The following is a 16,126-nucleotide window of genomic DNA, read 5'->3' as shown; positions in this document are numbered from 1 at the left end:
AGAGTCTGCTCTCAACCTTTTCTCTTCCGTACCTTAGCTGCAGGCTTCTTCCCCCAGTTTTTGGGAGAGATGTGAGCTGAACGCTTTAGGATTTGTTGGGCTTTTTGTAATTTTGGCAGGGGAATATAACAGGAACGGGTTTTCTTCGTAATACTCTGCAGAGCATATTTAGTGCTGTGACTTTGCGTGTGCCGTGATAGACTTTTAGAGCCTTGCCCAGGGAGGCAGTGGTCTGAAAAGTCTTATCATGCTCCTAAACAAATAGCTCTGTCTTGAAGCCCATTAGAATAACAACTACAAAGCTTCTCCCAACCTGATGTTAAATGCCTTGCAGTGCCGAAGGTAAACAGGATCAATCAATCATCCTCCCAGGGACTGTCTAATGGCAGTCCATGAATCAAGCTTGGCTTTTGAGGTCATTTTTATCTGCCTTGGGGAGTACAAGCCGACCAAACTGGGGTCTTGCTCTGCATGTGCAGGCTGAAGAGTGCAAAGTTGGGTCTGGCAGGCTGTGTTAATTAGGCGGAGCCAGTGTAAATATATCTGTTATGATGAGGTCTGCAAAGTGGTGAGGCCTGAGCATGCAGTCTCTGGCCATCTTTGCTCTCCTACAAAGCCAATATTGCCATAGTGCATCTGCTGGCTTGGCCAAACCACAGCTTGATGCTGCTTTTACTTCTGTGCTTTTGTACCTATGGTGTATTGTTTGTCTTCTTTTGACTATGCCAAAGAAGAGCCTAGCTCAGTGGGGAAACCAAACTCCCAGCAACGCCTGCAGAATACAGATGATTTAATAGTCTGAAGTTTGGCTAATCCAGACAGTAACATGAGCTCAGGGTGTTCAGCTGAGGTCCCGCTATAATTTTGCACATCATCCAGTGAGATTTAGAGCCTACCAGGTCACGGGCTGTGTATGCAATTAAAAAGCTCCTTTCCCCAAGGAGTTCACAATGCAGAGACAAAATATTATCCTCCCAATTAGTTTATTGCAGCAGACTGGGGCACAGAAGTCAGATTATCCGGGGGCATGCTAAGACCATTCATGTGCCATTGAACTTGGAAAAGGCATTTTTCACAACATCTGGTTTCAATCAATTTGTCATCAATTCAGAGTGCCAGACCCATTTTCTGGGACCATTAAAGTACACAGCACTGACATGGGGTTGCAGCTATAATCCAAACATGGGTATCCAAAGTAAGAGTCCTGCTACCTCTCGCCGGTGACTGTGTAGAGAATGAGATGGCCGTGCTCTTCTGAATACAGCTCCTTTTCCCATTTGAGAAAGCCTCAGGCTGGACCATCGCCTCCAGTCGTGCCACACGCAGCTTGGTTATACCTGCGGTACCTGGACAGACCTTAGCAGAGACCCAGTCTCCATGCATTGGGGAGGAGATTCACTGCCAAGCGTTATGGAAGTCTTTGCAAAGCCTCTCTCTTACATGAAGCAGGCTCCTTCCCTAGCCTACCTCTGCATTTTGCTTTTAGCGCTCCAACCACCTTCTTGTGCAAGCAGCCTGTTGCGGCTCTGATTCTGCCAATATGGGAACGCGCTGAGAGGAACCTGGTTCATTTAAATATGTGCAACCACAGCTCATGCTTTTACAGCATATATTCAATGAAGCAATGCCTTTATCTGCAATACTTAGCGTTTATCTAACATCTTTTCAGTCTAAAGCTTTTTTTGAAACGCAGATTAAGTAATAACAACGTAGGATAATTGAGTGCATTTTTCCACAGTGATGTAATGATACTTATCTATGGCTACTGAAAAGCAAGGATAACATACTATGTGAGTGCTGTATTATCTTGCTTCTGAAACAGACCAAGTTTGGCATGAGGGCTTAAGTAATTGAAATACCGCTCCTTGTACCAAAGCCTGTTTGTTTATAATGCAGCCTAATACGTCTTTCTAATGGACATTGCAATGTCAGAAGCACTGACATGATTGCTGACTCTTTGCAACCTGTGAGGTTGGTAGCGTATTGCGTGTGGAGATCGTACCGTGTAAGAACTACATCTGATGCGTCTCCTGTTACGTGAGAGCAAAGCCCATCTTCATCGTGAGAGGAGTTGACCTTAGGAATCAGTGTTTGTAATGGGTGTTAATTTTTTGGATGTCAGGTGAGATGAAGTTCTGAGCATGCTCTGCTTAGCATTGTCATGGCTTTTGTGGATAATTAGTTATAACACTGCTGTGAGCAGACCTTACAAACCTACTGGGTGATTTTATTTGCATTGGAGGCCTGGTGGAATAAAACGACAGGCTGGCATGGCGAAACAAGCTGGACTCCCTTTGAATCCTACCAAGTGAGGAGGAAAACATAAATTAACACCCCCTTCCAAGCTCTCAGACACACAGGTCTCTTCCACAGCAGAACAGCCTGTGCATCTTCCAGAAAAACTGGAGGATCGATGGGAAAACACTTAGATTTAAATTGACTTACTGTCCAAAGTGGTATTTTAGTCCCTCTTGCATTTGCTCAGGCAGAACATGATGGTGTGTCTCTGGATAATTTTCCACCTGCCTGTTTTGAATATCAGATGGAAGCATTTAGCTGGTGAACTGGAATGGTGCCAAATTTTGCAGGAGCCTTTTCTCTTGAGTTCTGCTGTTTTTGTAACTACTTAGACAGAATTATCCAAGCATGCTCCCGGCTGGCACAGGGTAAACGCTGAGCAACACAACATGAGTCGACTCTTCATATGTCAACACAATTCCATAGTTAATGTCAAGGAACAAGCTACTAGGGCTTATTTAACTGTAACTCACAGCTTCTCAAAGGGCCAGAAGGGTATTTGATGTTATATGAACCTGCAGAATGGCACTGGCCCGTCAGCAAAGTCATTTCAGAAGCTGAAAAAATCGTTTATGCCATTTTCTTGCTGGATTTCTGTGCAGTGTACCCCAGTGTGCATGACAACTGTATTGCTGAACATGACTGAAAGCTTCTTATTCTCTTAAGCATCCTCTAATAGGGTGGAGGTGGGGGTTAATTCAGCAAGGTAATGCGGCGCTTTGAAGTCACTGCATCTATTAAGTGTTTAGCTGTATATATATGCACATTGGATAACTGGAATACTGATGTTAGGACTCCTGCTCGGCTCACCTATTTTTTCCTTGTGCTGTCTGATTGGTGTTAATCCTGAGGAAGGAGGTAGTGGGGCTGGCAACTGCTTTCCCTAGTGGAAAATGAGTATGATCAGCTCCATTCTCACATGTGGTTGGTATCTCCATAGTGCAGGAATTTGTTAGCTTAAAGCTTCTCTCTAAATGGGTGACAGCTCTTCTCTGATAAGCTGTGGCTGCCCTGCATGTGAGACCTCAGACACCAAATAAACAGTGCTGGCATCAGATAATTCTGTTTAGAATGCCGTAGCCTTAGAAGTACCCTATCTTTTGAAATGCAGTGTTTTTTTCATGGGTTGTTTGCATCTTCCTGCAGTGACTTCATGTCATCTCGTAGTTCTTCAGTGTCTATGAAAGCTTAAACCACTGATCCTAGAAAGTATTTACAGGATTGGGTTTCTTTTTCTAGGGCTTTTGGGGAATGACTTATCTATAATTCTCCCTCCTGCTCCTAAAAAGTCTGCTGGAGTGCTGATGGGCAAAACAGAGCTTGCAATCATTAGAGATGTAGCATTTCTGGAAAAGGCTTCACTTGGTGGTGTGCTCTGAGGATGAATGTTGTGGTTGATGAGATGGCTTTGGGAAATGACACAGATGCTCTCGTGCTCCAAGTGTAAAGCCTTAGGTCCACTGGCCTCAAAGCATTATGGAGATTTCTGCTTACTCCCTTTAAAACGTAGGGTGCAAATTGCCATTGCAGAGATCATGACCTTTTGCAATTTGAGGGAAGACCTGTTATTTGGGCTGGAAACCTCTAATGCTTTAGGAAGCTGTGAGCAAACAAGACTGAAGCTGGCTGTGTGAAATCCCAGAGTACGTCAAGTGTAGAAGAGAAAGCACCAAAAAGCTGAGGGGTTTGAAACTGTTTATCTAAGTTTCTTGCATGGCCCCTCTTATCGCAGCATCACAGCACCTCCCAGATAGTAATACGTTTTATCTTCTTGCCAACACCCTCACAGGGTTCCTATCCCTATTTTACAGTTAGGAGACCCATGTGCAGACGCTGAGTGATATACCCAGTGGCACTTGGGGTTTCTGTGGCAGATCAAGGAATGAAGTTCAACTTTCCCATGCCCCAGGCTAATTCCTTAACCCCGTGGGATCCTCCTGGAAATCAGCAGAATGGCTTAGCAAAACACAGCAGCATGTGGAAATAATGCTCAAATGCAGTATGGGGGAGCCCATCCTGGACTCTAGAAATACAAGTATTGGCATTTAAGTCTTGGTCTTTTGGAGCAAGTTGATGCTGCGCAGTGGAGAGCTTGAGCTGGCTCTGGAAGGAGCAGAATAAAGCTGCATCGAGCAAGGTGTATTAGTGTGGGAATAGCACTGTGCTGGCCAGGCTGTGCTACTTCGGGGGCTGAAACGAGCTGCTGCGCATAACTCTGGGTGTGTGGCTCTTGCTGCCCATGCAGAGCAACTGGGCTTTCAGGCTCTCTCATCCCCTTTGGCCAGAGCTGCGTCTCCTTGGCTGCTGGCAGGTCGGTGGATTCTTCGGTGCTGTTTGCTCTTGTGAAGGCCCTGTCCCAGGGAGCTGTTTTGCAAAAGCTCGCTTCCAGGATGGATCTGGCAGTTTCAGCCTTCGAGCTGCCAGTTGCCCGTGAGTTACTCCGAGCTCTTGCTCCTCCCTTACTATCCGCCTTCCATCTCTCGATCCCCGCTTTTCCCATTCCTACAGCTGCAGAATGCCTTCAGCCTAACAAAATGTTTTAGAATCACAAAATGTTGGTGTAGGGGAATGAATAATACAGGGAGAGAGTGAATATTTAGTGGGTCCAGGTTATTACCTAATAACTGCCTGCTTCATTAATTGATAATGTTTAAACTATTCAAAATTGCAGCACCTAATAAATGCTACGAAATAGTGCCGTGCCCATAACTTGATTGCAATAATCCATCAGGGAACATGTTTCAAAATGTCAACACTTCTCAGCAGTTAGCTGGAAAACTAGTTCTTAGCATGAGCACTGGGATAATCTGGTGTTTCAGATACTACTGGGTGTGTTAGGTGCTGATTCTGAAATGGTGACTGCGCTTTCCTTCTTACTCTGCACTGTACCAGTGTCCAAAGCCCCTTTTAGGAGGTCAGAGTAGTAATGTATAAACAGGCAGCCAGCCTCAGCCTGAAGCCTACAGCTTTGGTTAGAAGGGTAAGTGAGGTTGCAGGATGAAAGGAAGGTGAAGACGAGCACAGGAGGCAGCAATCTCCGTTGGCTGCCTGCCTACTTCTTACTACTGTTCACGGTGGTTTCGCTGAACAGGCGAACTGGTGTGCTGTCAGTTGGGAATGCTGTCAGCTCCTCAAAACCTTGGTTTCTGAGCACTTGCTCTCCTATGCACACTCAGCAAGTCTCCAGTATGAGCAAAAAAAATCTTTCATTGTCACTGTAAGGCAGGCAGCACATCACGAAGTCCTCATCTAAGAAGATTCTAGATGAGTGTCTCATTTGCATGTCTAACAAAGCCTTGGGTAATCACCAAGAGGACGCTGGACTCAGTTAAAAGACTTGGACGATAGCACTAGGTATTTGGAAAGAGGCATCTGTGTAGGGTGATTCCTTGATCTGCCTCAGATTTGAGTTTGCGCGCTCGTCTTGCAAAAGGATGTTGCAGCAGCTTCACAACGTATCTGGAAATTCCAGATTTTTGTGGAAGGCATGGGATTGGGAGCTGGGAGGTCTGGGAGACCCTACAGCTTGTTTTCTCAAGCACTTTTCTGTAGCAAAAACAGTATGAGGAGTGCAAGGCCTTCCCCGGGCAGCAGCAGAGGGGAGGAATAACAGGGGGCTGCTCGCACAGTGGAGCTCACCAAGGGAGATCCCAACTCCAGATCTAGCTGGTTGCTGCAACTTTGTTATGACATTATGCAAAGTCCTTTGAAGATTTCCTTTCGGCAGAGCCTGCCACGTCGTCACAGAGGTAAAGGAGGGAACAGTCGAAATCTTGTTAAGGATTGTAAAGCAGTCAGAACGGCTGGCTGCAAAATTATCCAGTTGGCTGTATGGTGAGTGGTGCAGCAGAGGACTTCACCAGGCCGGTCCTGGCCTTGAGATGCAAATGAAAATAAGCAAAGAAGGTGGGTTAAGGTGTCTGGAGAATGGGGGGACGAGCAGAGTGCAGTCCTTATACAGAAAGACCCCTTTTTCTGAAGTTCTACAAAGCATATTTCCACCTGAAGCACAATAAATCTCTATTTCCTCCCAGCCCTCTTTTTTCAATCTCACGAGTCACAAGTATGGTTTTGCTTTTACCTGCCATTGTGTATCACTGGTAACTCACAACGTTATCCCAAGGTGACTGCCCACATCTGGGTCTGGTCATGCTCTGACTTGTGGAGGTGAGAGTAGCGTGGCCAGGAAACTCTCTGGGCTTAATTTCCTGCCATTCCGCCTCACTTGGGAGCGTCACATCCTCCAGGCTGATCAGTGAACCCCAGCACAGAGGTTCTTAGCTTCACAGAGACATCTTTCACACCTCAGACCATCTAATTCCCCCCATATGCTTCTCATGCTTACCTTTCCTGATAAAGTGTGTCCCCAGTTTCTCTGTGCACGTTTGTTCTCTCTCTGACTATTGGGCTCTGAGGAAAGTTGATGGGAGAAATCCCATGGGTGGCTGAAAATACTGCATCACCCCCCTTTTTAATTTGGATTTACATCTCTGCAGAATGCATAGCATTCCTTAGAAACAGCAACATGCCTTCTTCAGCATCCCAGCCCTTTTAAAATAAAATGGAAGGACTGAAATGTTTTGGGCAACTCTTCATTTGTAAACACTATGGCTTGCATTTTTTTTCTGCCATCCACTAAAATATTAACGTTTTCTGTAACAGGACCTCCCCCTGCAAGTTTTCCAGACAATGTCATGTTGTGCTGGGAGTGAGTATCTCCGTGTCTTGCTGTTTGTGCTGAGCCGTTCCTCTCCTTGCAGACTAAAAAGCCTTCCATGGAGCGGAGAGAGGATGACTCTGCTGGGAATCCCCCCTTTTCTCAGAAAAACTCCTGTTCTTTCATCACCTCGCAGGGAGATTTCAGAAGGATTACTCTGACTCGAGCTCTGCCCTCCCGGCACTGGGAATCCTCTGTTTTCATTATGGGTAAAAATGACCATTTCTAGGGGGAATGATTTGAAGCAGGCATTGAATGCTCCTCCTTCCTGAACCAGCTTTAATAAATAGCAGGGTACAAACACAAATTGCTTAGCGCTTGTTGAAAGACAACTGAACAAATGCCTTTAAAAAGCCAAGCCTCCGCTATGGGTTGCAGTTGTGCTGTAGCTCCTGGTGGTCCCATTGTGTGGGATTGTGAGTTTAGCCGAGAGCGAACGTTGTTCCATTATGAGGTAGTTTGCTTGGGAGACACTTCAAAATCATTAAAGCTGACACTTCACCCTGCTGATTGCGCTAGCTGAGCTGCTGGCGCGCGTGTGCTCAGTGTTGTCGGACCCAGTGCAAGGCGGCTGTAGCGCGTAGCGCAGGCACCCGCGCTCCCCAAGCAGGGGAGGATTTCATTTTTTCAGATACACCCCATGTTTTCTCCCTTCCTAAAGCGTGTAGCTTAGAGGGAACTTGCCATAGCCCTGGCAGTTCGGGACCATTATAATTATTGTCGTGCAATTGTGTGACATTATGTTCTTTGAGTAATCAAACCTTAGGCTGCTTTTTGCTGCTGCTGCCTGAGAATAATCATAGGTCGGTGTTTCAATGGTACGAATTTGGTTCTGGGTTGGTGCCTCATCCTGAGCTATTGCTGATTCTGTGGGTTTGCTGCACACGCACCGCAGGGGTGCAATAGACGGCTCTTTGTGGCAGGCTGGCAGCGCTCTGTTGTGCCAGGTGCTCTGTTTTTAACGAGTGGGGTTTTTTATTTTTTTAGAAGAATGACTAAATTAGCTCATAACCTGTAATCGGTATTAATTCCTTTGAATGCTCTTGAGTGAGTTAGAGCTGATTACTGTTGTCTGACCCTAGTTAAGTCCATTTCTAGAAAACGCTTTGTGTGACTTTGTGTGTACAGCTGAAAGGAATGCAGCTTTCCCCTAATTACATACTGGTAATGCAAGAGGAGACATTTCTAGTTCTGCTTCTGAAAGTATTTCCTTTGAGCGCTGATGAGCCAGTGATAGCAGTAACCTCTGAAACCGTTTTGGAAAGGAGAGACGAGGCAGGAACTAATACAGTTTCATCACTTGAAGCCTTGCATAGATTGTAGCAGCAATCGAGCCATCAGTAAGTCACTGGGGATAATATCTTTAAACTGCGCTGTATTTTAATCAGATTAAATTGATTCAGGTCTTTGCCAGCCTTTTCAAAGCCAGTGCTGTATGGTGGTCAGTAGCTCAGCTGGCTCTATGTTGGGAAGCAAAGAACTGAAGATTCATGTGTTTAAACTGAAGAACCCTCCCAACATTTTTATGTGGAGTATACTGCCTTAGATGTATACAAAAATTACCAATTATAAGCAAGTCACATTTCCTAATCAGCTATGCCTATCTGATTTTTCTACAGCCTTTGTTCTCAGCTCTTTAATTTTATTTAGATCTCCTGTCAGGAGTGTGAAGGCATTTCTTACTGTAGGTGCTGCAAATACAATGAATTTCTTTCAGACGTGAGTTCAATTGTCAATACCATTTATTACAGTATTAGTTAAGGAGCTGTGAATAAATCAAAAGGATTAACATTATCTCTCGGATAGAATAGAGGAACAGAACATTATATTGCTCATGTATCATTGATGAACAATATTTTTCCAACCCTTCATTTATAGAAATGAAAATGGGTTTCCCTAAAGTGGGTTCTTTTCTGTGAGTTTGAACTGGTAACACAATTTTTACCATTTAATCATTAAAAACTGAGTTTAAAACACCATTATATTTTCTTATAGGTAAACAGTACTTTATTTAAATGTATTTGAGATGCCGTGTCAATGCATTTAACACTTCTTGAGTTGAGCGTTTCATTCATGAATTATTCTGTCCAAAACAATCAGAGGAAAGTAAAAGAATTTATGAGAGTTTATCACGGTTGTTGAGCTGTGTTATAGATATAAAGGTAATCCTGTGATAGCTCTGGGCGAACGACATTGGTGTGGATATTTACTGAACCTCAGCTGACCTGTGGCAACTGCTACTCATTGGAGAGCAGCAACGTCCCTGCATGTACAGACCTACAACGCAGCCGGTGGTGAATATATTATTATATAGTAACCCCCCTGTGATCAAAGAGGTTAGGAGATGACTTGATTGTGATCTCGGAGTACCTGTGTATAGAAGAAATTTCTAATAGGAGGTGATGCTTCATTCTAGCAGAAAAGGTTACAATGGAAACGAGAGTCAGCTTAATTAGAGCTGGAGGACTCAGAGCAAGGAAGGCAGCTAACCTTGGAACAGTGATTCAAGGACAAGTTGGGTTTTCCATCTTCTAAGTCTTTATGTTGAGTCTGCATATTTCCCTGAGGATGGGTCATAGCTCAGTCAGGAGTTATGGGCTTGAGGCAGAAACTGTGTTATATGTTGTGCAGAAGGTCAGGTGAGATAGTTGTTAAGGTCTCCCTGGGCCCTTAAGGTCTATGGATTCCAGGCAGAATTATTGCAGATTCACCATAGCTCGCTTGAACTTGGTGCAAACATTGACTGCCAAATACTGCATGTCTAAGATACCTTATAAATGAAAAAGTGAGACAGTAGCGTTGCCCTACGGCTCATTTATAACGTGGCGTATGATGCTGAAGTCTTATCTATATCACGTTATAGCATGGCTTTGGGGTTAAGTCATAGTGGGACTCACAAGATCCTGGTTCTGTCACAGGCTTTCTATTTGATCTGGGCTAAGCTTTTCATCTTTGCTTCATGCGGGTATTTATTTTCCCAGTATCCAACATGAAGCACTCGTGCATTTTGCAACAGATAACTAACTGGGTATAGACCTCAGCTCAAACCATTTCCAACTTTTACATCTCCAGAGCTTCTGCAAGGCAGTAAAAGTTCCCAGAAATGCCTTTTCAGTCCTTCTGATTTTGAGCAGCACAGAAGCTGGGCAGTTTTTATTGAATCTGGCTTTAATTTGCATAATCCCTACAGTACAATTGAGTGATATTTCAGTCCCTAAAAGAGTGACACGAATGGCACACGCAATGTGCTTATTTCTTCAAACTGCCATTTAAAAATAACTTGTCGTTAGGACTGTGTCCAAAAAACACAGGATTTATAAATAACTCTCTGTTAATGAGAGCAGATTGGCAGTAGCGGTGTTATAGGTTAGATTTCGTGCGTGTGTCTGTGCATGTGCCCTCTCCAATAATCAGCCCTAGCTTTCTGCAATGGCAGCAGAGACATGGTCCTATGTTGTTTTTCTCTATGTCTTGGAAACTCAAAGGTCTCTAGAGACATCTTTGAAAGCTGCCTCAATAATGGCCTTGAAAACCTGCACCCCAGCAAAATCCCCCAAGCAGGGGCTCTGCTGTACCAAACATGTCGCATCCATGGAGAAGGCTCTTCTCTTGCTGAATGGGTCCTGCTGTGCGTGGAAATACGAAAGATGCCCTCAAAAATCAACCTTTCAGGTTACAGTACAGATGGAGCGAGGCTGAAAATGAATTTCAGCTTTCAAGTGACTTTACGCTGTCTCCTTGATTGACTTGCCGGTTTTAATACTGTAAATTGGGGGATTGCGTGTAATGCATTCATGCCGTCCTTGTCTGGAATGAAGCAGGAACATAATTTATGGGGATATTCTCATCTCAGCCTTTGAGGAATTAGCTTCAATTAACTCTGTTGGGAATTGCATGTGTCAGGTGTCAGAAAGCCATCAAGTTTTCTTTAGAAATGCCGGCTGCTGTACGCGCTTCATTCTTTGGCTGTCTGAGGAGCTTTAGCAATGGATAAGAATTCAAAGCTTGGGAAATGCAGATCTGGGTGACCAAGTTTCACAGGGTTAATGCCACGCACAGGTGATGGACAGAACCGTAGCTGAATGCATTGCAGGTTGTTAGAATTTATAGCCCTCCAGCATGGGTGAGAGAGGGTTTGGGGAGGGTGCAGTAGCTTTTGAACCCAGAGCGCTGAAAGAGCAAATACACCAGAAGACACAGGCTGTACAATAAGATCTCTCCGGATAAATCTTTCTACATCCATAAGAATTAGAAAGGACATCGATTTCAGGCAGAGTGTGGCCAGCGCTTCTGGATCTGAGATCTTTAGGCTGCTGTCTCTGTGTCTGTGCTCCTGCTCAATTTGAGGCCAGCCCTAGAGAAAGTGGGGTGATAAGTGTGTGGGAGCAGGGTCCCAGCAGTTTGCGATGCTCGGGTGCTGTGGCAGAGGCCATCGTGGTCCTGTGTCACTCCTGGGTCCTGCTCAGCCTCGGGAGGCTTTGCCACGATGCGATGGGCAACCGGAGGGAAGTGGCTAAGTCAGACTTCTTTAGGACAGGGAAAAAATAACGGCTTTGGAGAAAGAAGCCTTCTGGAAGAAGCACACCCGACCTCCTTGCTGTTTGCAAGATGAGAGCATGCCGGGGAGCATTTCCCCTTGTCAGGCACTGCAGACTCAGACGGGAGAAGCTCGCCGTTGGATTAAATCCAAGACACGGTGTCTCTTGCCTGTGCGATGCTGCTTGTCACCCTCGCCGAAACGGAAAGGACGTATGGCCTGCCAGACTTCATTAGGCAGCTGTATCAAAATACAGCACAGGAGAGCCGTGAGGTTCAAACAGCCCGAGCAATGCTTCCTGTGCCTTCGCTTGCCAGTGATGACTCCATAATTCCCCTATCAAGCATCATTTTAAATCTGAGAAGAGTGAAGGGTGCTTATTTTCACTCTTAGCACACATTCCTCAGCACTCTTCTAATTTCTGTGCTAGTGGAGACAGAATCGGGCAAAGATGTCTGGTGCTTCTTGACAGCCAAAAATCCCCCCTCTGCCCCCACAGCCCTGATTATCACTTCATTATCTAGCAGCCAGATCAGACACTGAAGTCCTTTTGTGGCGGGTGCTGGCAAACTCTTTCCCAGTGATGCATTTATATCTAAATGGCTAATTCTCTATCCACAGCTTATCCCAAAGATTAAAAAACCAACCAAGCTAGATCTGAGCAAATCCAAAGCAGGAATCCTAATCAGTTCTGTCGCTAAAAGTGCATTAGTATGGCACAAGAGCGAGCATGGCTTTCTTCCAGCAGATACAACAATCACAGCTCATTTGGGCGGGGAATTTTTCTGCTGCTGTGTATTGACACAAAGGAGCACTTTAGCTTGATAATGCCTCCTGGCTGCTGCCACAATCCGAATATTAAGAACAAATTAAGGTGTAAGATTAAACTCTGGAAGTTGTTACCTGTTCACAGAGAGGTAGCAGTTGCTTCTTTAGCTTTTTCACACCAAAATATTGGCTGTCAGCACTTGGGAGTTTAAAAATAAAATTAAGCTCCTACCTTACGCAGGAAACAATTAGGATCTCAAGTCTCCTGTAATATTTCTGCTATGGAATTTCTAATCTGCAATTAAATCTGTCATGGGCTGTAACATGACTGACTGCAATCCCCATGAACTCTAGCTTGTCAGGGTGCTTTACTCATGCAGGCAGTTCAAAGCGGCACAGATACGGCAGCTCGCATAAATTGAAAGCCAGCTCAAAGTTCGTCATGGCCACAAAAATCCTGAGGCCGGAGAGGCTGACGCTGCCGTCAGCCGTGCGTATTGCTGCGCACCGGGTCTCTGCTGCTCAGGCTGGGCAGTCTCCGGGATGGCCAGCACTGCAACTGGGGTGGCCAGTGTTGTGCACCGTGACCGTGGTCACAGCACTGATGAAACTTAAAAGTCTGTGCTGTCGTGGGGAATGGGAAAGGAGGCAGCAATTGCCCCAGTTCCCCAAAGGGCAAGCTGTATCGAGACCGAGTTAGAAGTGAGTAAACTCTGTTTGCCTACACGTACCCTTAACATCAGTATTGACAGCCATAATTGCAGGGGGATGTGTGGCTGGGATGAAAGAGGTGTCTCTTGGGTTACAGATGGTGCTAGTGGTAAATCTGGCCAAACATGCTGCCTTCATAAATGATCTCGGTGCTAAATGCAGCGTAGTCAAACCTGCAGTCGCTGTGGAATTGGGAGGAACCAAGAGAAATAAGCAACAGAGGAGATGAAGGCTTGCTTTGGAAATACTTAAGTTAAATAACGTGGCTAAAAATAACCTTCTCTTTAATGAGATGGGGAAGCTGGAAAAAGCATGCAGAAATTTTGGTGGAAGATCATACGAAGGATGAGTTCTAGGAGAAGGCAGCAAAACTGCTGGGTGATGGGCTTGTACGTGCAGGTGCCCTGTGCTGGGGACAACGTGAGCTGCAAGTCCTCTGCTGAGCTCGTCCGATCCCACCCAGCAGGTCCATGTCCCCTTCTTGGCACCCGCCCGTGGAGACACGGTGACGAGTGGCAGGAATTCAGAGAATAGCACCGGCAACGTGCTGGAGCTGGAGAGACTGATTTATGTGGCGATGCTGACAGCGAGCTATGTGCATAGCTTAGCTAAGCACCGGTCTTGACATCGGATGAGGAGTAGGAGAGAGATTAGGCAAGAGCCTGCAGTCATTTGAAAGCCTGAAGTGCTGGTGAGGAAGAAAGGATATTTTAGGTGGTGAGAGAGAGAATGAAGAAAACAATGGTGCGATAAAAAAAAAGCGTGATGAAGACATCTACTAAGGCATTAAATAGCTTTCTAAAGGGAATGAGTGGAGTCCCATAGTGTGAAATCTGGATACTACGGTACAAGTGTACTGTCAGGAATTCTCCCATGATAAGGATGGAAAGAAATGAAGTTTCCTACCCTGTGCTTTGAACGAGTGCCTTGCGCCGCTCTGTCCTACCCAACGGTACAGAGGATTGCTTGTTCTTAGCAGCTCTCTGATAACGCTGAGTGAAAAAATTTCCTTCCAAAAACACTGAGGTGGCTTGGAAAGAGATCTTCTCTAGGTGAGCAACATATCAATAATACTTCAGTTATGTGTGTCCAGGCTGAGCTGGAGCACTCGTGACTTTAGCCTCCCCAGGGACACTGTATCTAAATGAAATGAACTTTCTTCCCAAATTCCTTTTGGAAACTTACCCATTTTGCTCAATAATGGGCAAGAGTCACTACAAATGCTACCAGTCACACAGTAGCTCAGCGTTTCTCCCAGTGATACAGATTTGCAGAGGCTACTGGAAATGAGCAGCTCCATTGGGAAATGCAGGAAATGTATTAGTGTGTGGCTAGGCAGCAGCTTAGCAAATCTTGCCAAAATCTCTCTGTCCACCTGGGCTTTTCCTCTGTATTTTCTGTTCTTTCATCTTCATTAACCTTTTATAACTCTGTCTGATTACTACAGCATTCCCACCATTTCCTCCTAAAATGTCACTCTCATAGCTTTGTTATGGGCAGCCAATATCGACGTTGGTAATTGCAGGGTTGTTAACATCTAAGAGAGTGATTCAGATGGGATGGAGCTGTCTGTGAGCGATGCTGACTGTCGGACCACCACCGAGGTTGCGAGGAATGCATGTTAGAGGGGAGCGGGAGCACGTTAACAGCAATCACCGTATGAAATGCGCCACGGTGGGTCTCCCAGATTGCTGATAACGTTGTGAGAAATTCAACAGCTTCTGGAACACATTGACCCACTGCATAAGTTGCCAGCTTTGCTCTTTTGCAACTGATTCTTGGGGCCAAGTTTAAAACAACAACAACAAAAAAGCCCTCAAAAAATGTTCTTGTTTAAGAGTTTGGAAAAGATGCTTGTCAGCTGCTGCAGTCTTTGTGAGCCTGGGTGTGGCTTTTTTGGGTATAACTCAGAAATTTCCATTGTCTAGCAGTTAGCTAGGGCATTAAATTGTCACGGATCACATCTTTTTCATCACACGTGCACAAACCTGGAAGATTAATTATACTCCCTTTTATAAAATGCAGTATCCCAAGTGATTAGGGAAGAAATGAATCAAGAATATGAATTTAAGTACCTAAAAGCAACACAGCCATAGCTTGACTTGAAAGAAAACAGCTGCCAAGAAAAACAGTAAGGCAAAAATGTGGAGGAGCGTCCCTGAGGCTGGGGAAGGGAAGAGGACTCGAGATGCTCCCAGAAGAATGCTTAGACTGACCTGAGACCCTGACACCTTCAGATGGGATTTCATCAGCTCTGGGCTGGGCGAAACTCAAGTGGAGTTTCTCTAAGGGGCAGACTGGCTAAACTGTGGGTTTTGCAGTAGACAGTATTTTCCCTTTCAGTTAGGACTCGAAAAATTCTTGCATGTTGGTGATTGCAGCTTTACAGCTGAGGCTCAATGAGTCTTTGCTGGTCTTAAAGGGAAAAGAGGGTATCGGTGTGCTACATCCAGGAGTTTATGCAGCATATTTTGTCTTCTGCTATTCCTGCTACATGACTTCTTGCATGCTTTTGTTCTTCTCTTGCATTTTAAGGGCTCTGCGAGAGGAGATGCAGTGAGCAATGGGAGCATGAACCTTCCCATCAGGGGCTCCCGTGCATGGTGTTGGTGGGTCAGTGCAAACTGCTGGCAGGGCACATTTGTGCAGCCGGTGCAGCAGCAGCAGGGCAGACGTGCGTTCCTGTCCGCAGCCGCGGTGGTGACCTCCGGCAGAGGAGCTGCAGCTACGTGGGTGGAAAATGTGCTTTGCTTGGTGGAGGTGACTCATGTTGCCACGTGCTGCCGTATGCAGAGGCCATGCTCCACACTGGAGGGGGAGCACTGAGTGAGGACCACGACAAATGATGAAACAAGGCCATATTTGGACCAGTTATATCTTCAGGCTGATGCTGGAGCATGTGGTTTTTGTCCAGTATGTGCTTGGTCTGTTTTTATAACTATGTCTCTCTTTCTGACCTCCTGCAAGGAAAAGCTTTGAAAGAGCATTAAAAATGGAAAAATGCTGCAAAACACAGTCTTGCAAATGTGTGCCAGCCCAAGGTGGGAATGGGATACTGGGGCTGTTAGCAGCAGACAAATCGTGCTGCAAAATAT

The sequence above is a fragment of the Mycteria americana genome, chromosome 5 (genome assembly GCF_035582795.1).
Source record: "Mycteria americana isolate JAX WOST 10 ecotype Jacksonville Zoo and Gardens chromosome 5, USCA_MyAme_1.0, whole genome shotgun sequence".
In the NCBI taxonomy this organism is placed as follows: Eukaryota; Metazoa; Chordata; class Aves; order Ciconiiformes; family Ciconiidae; genus Mycteria; species Mycteria americana.
This window is presented reverse-complemented; position numbering follows the sequence as displayed.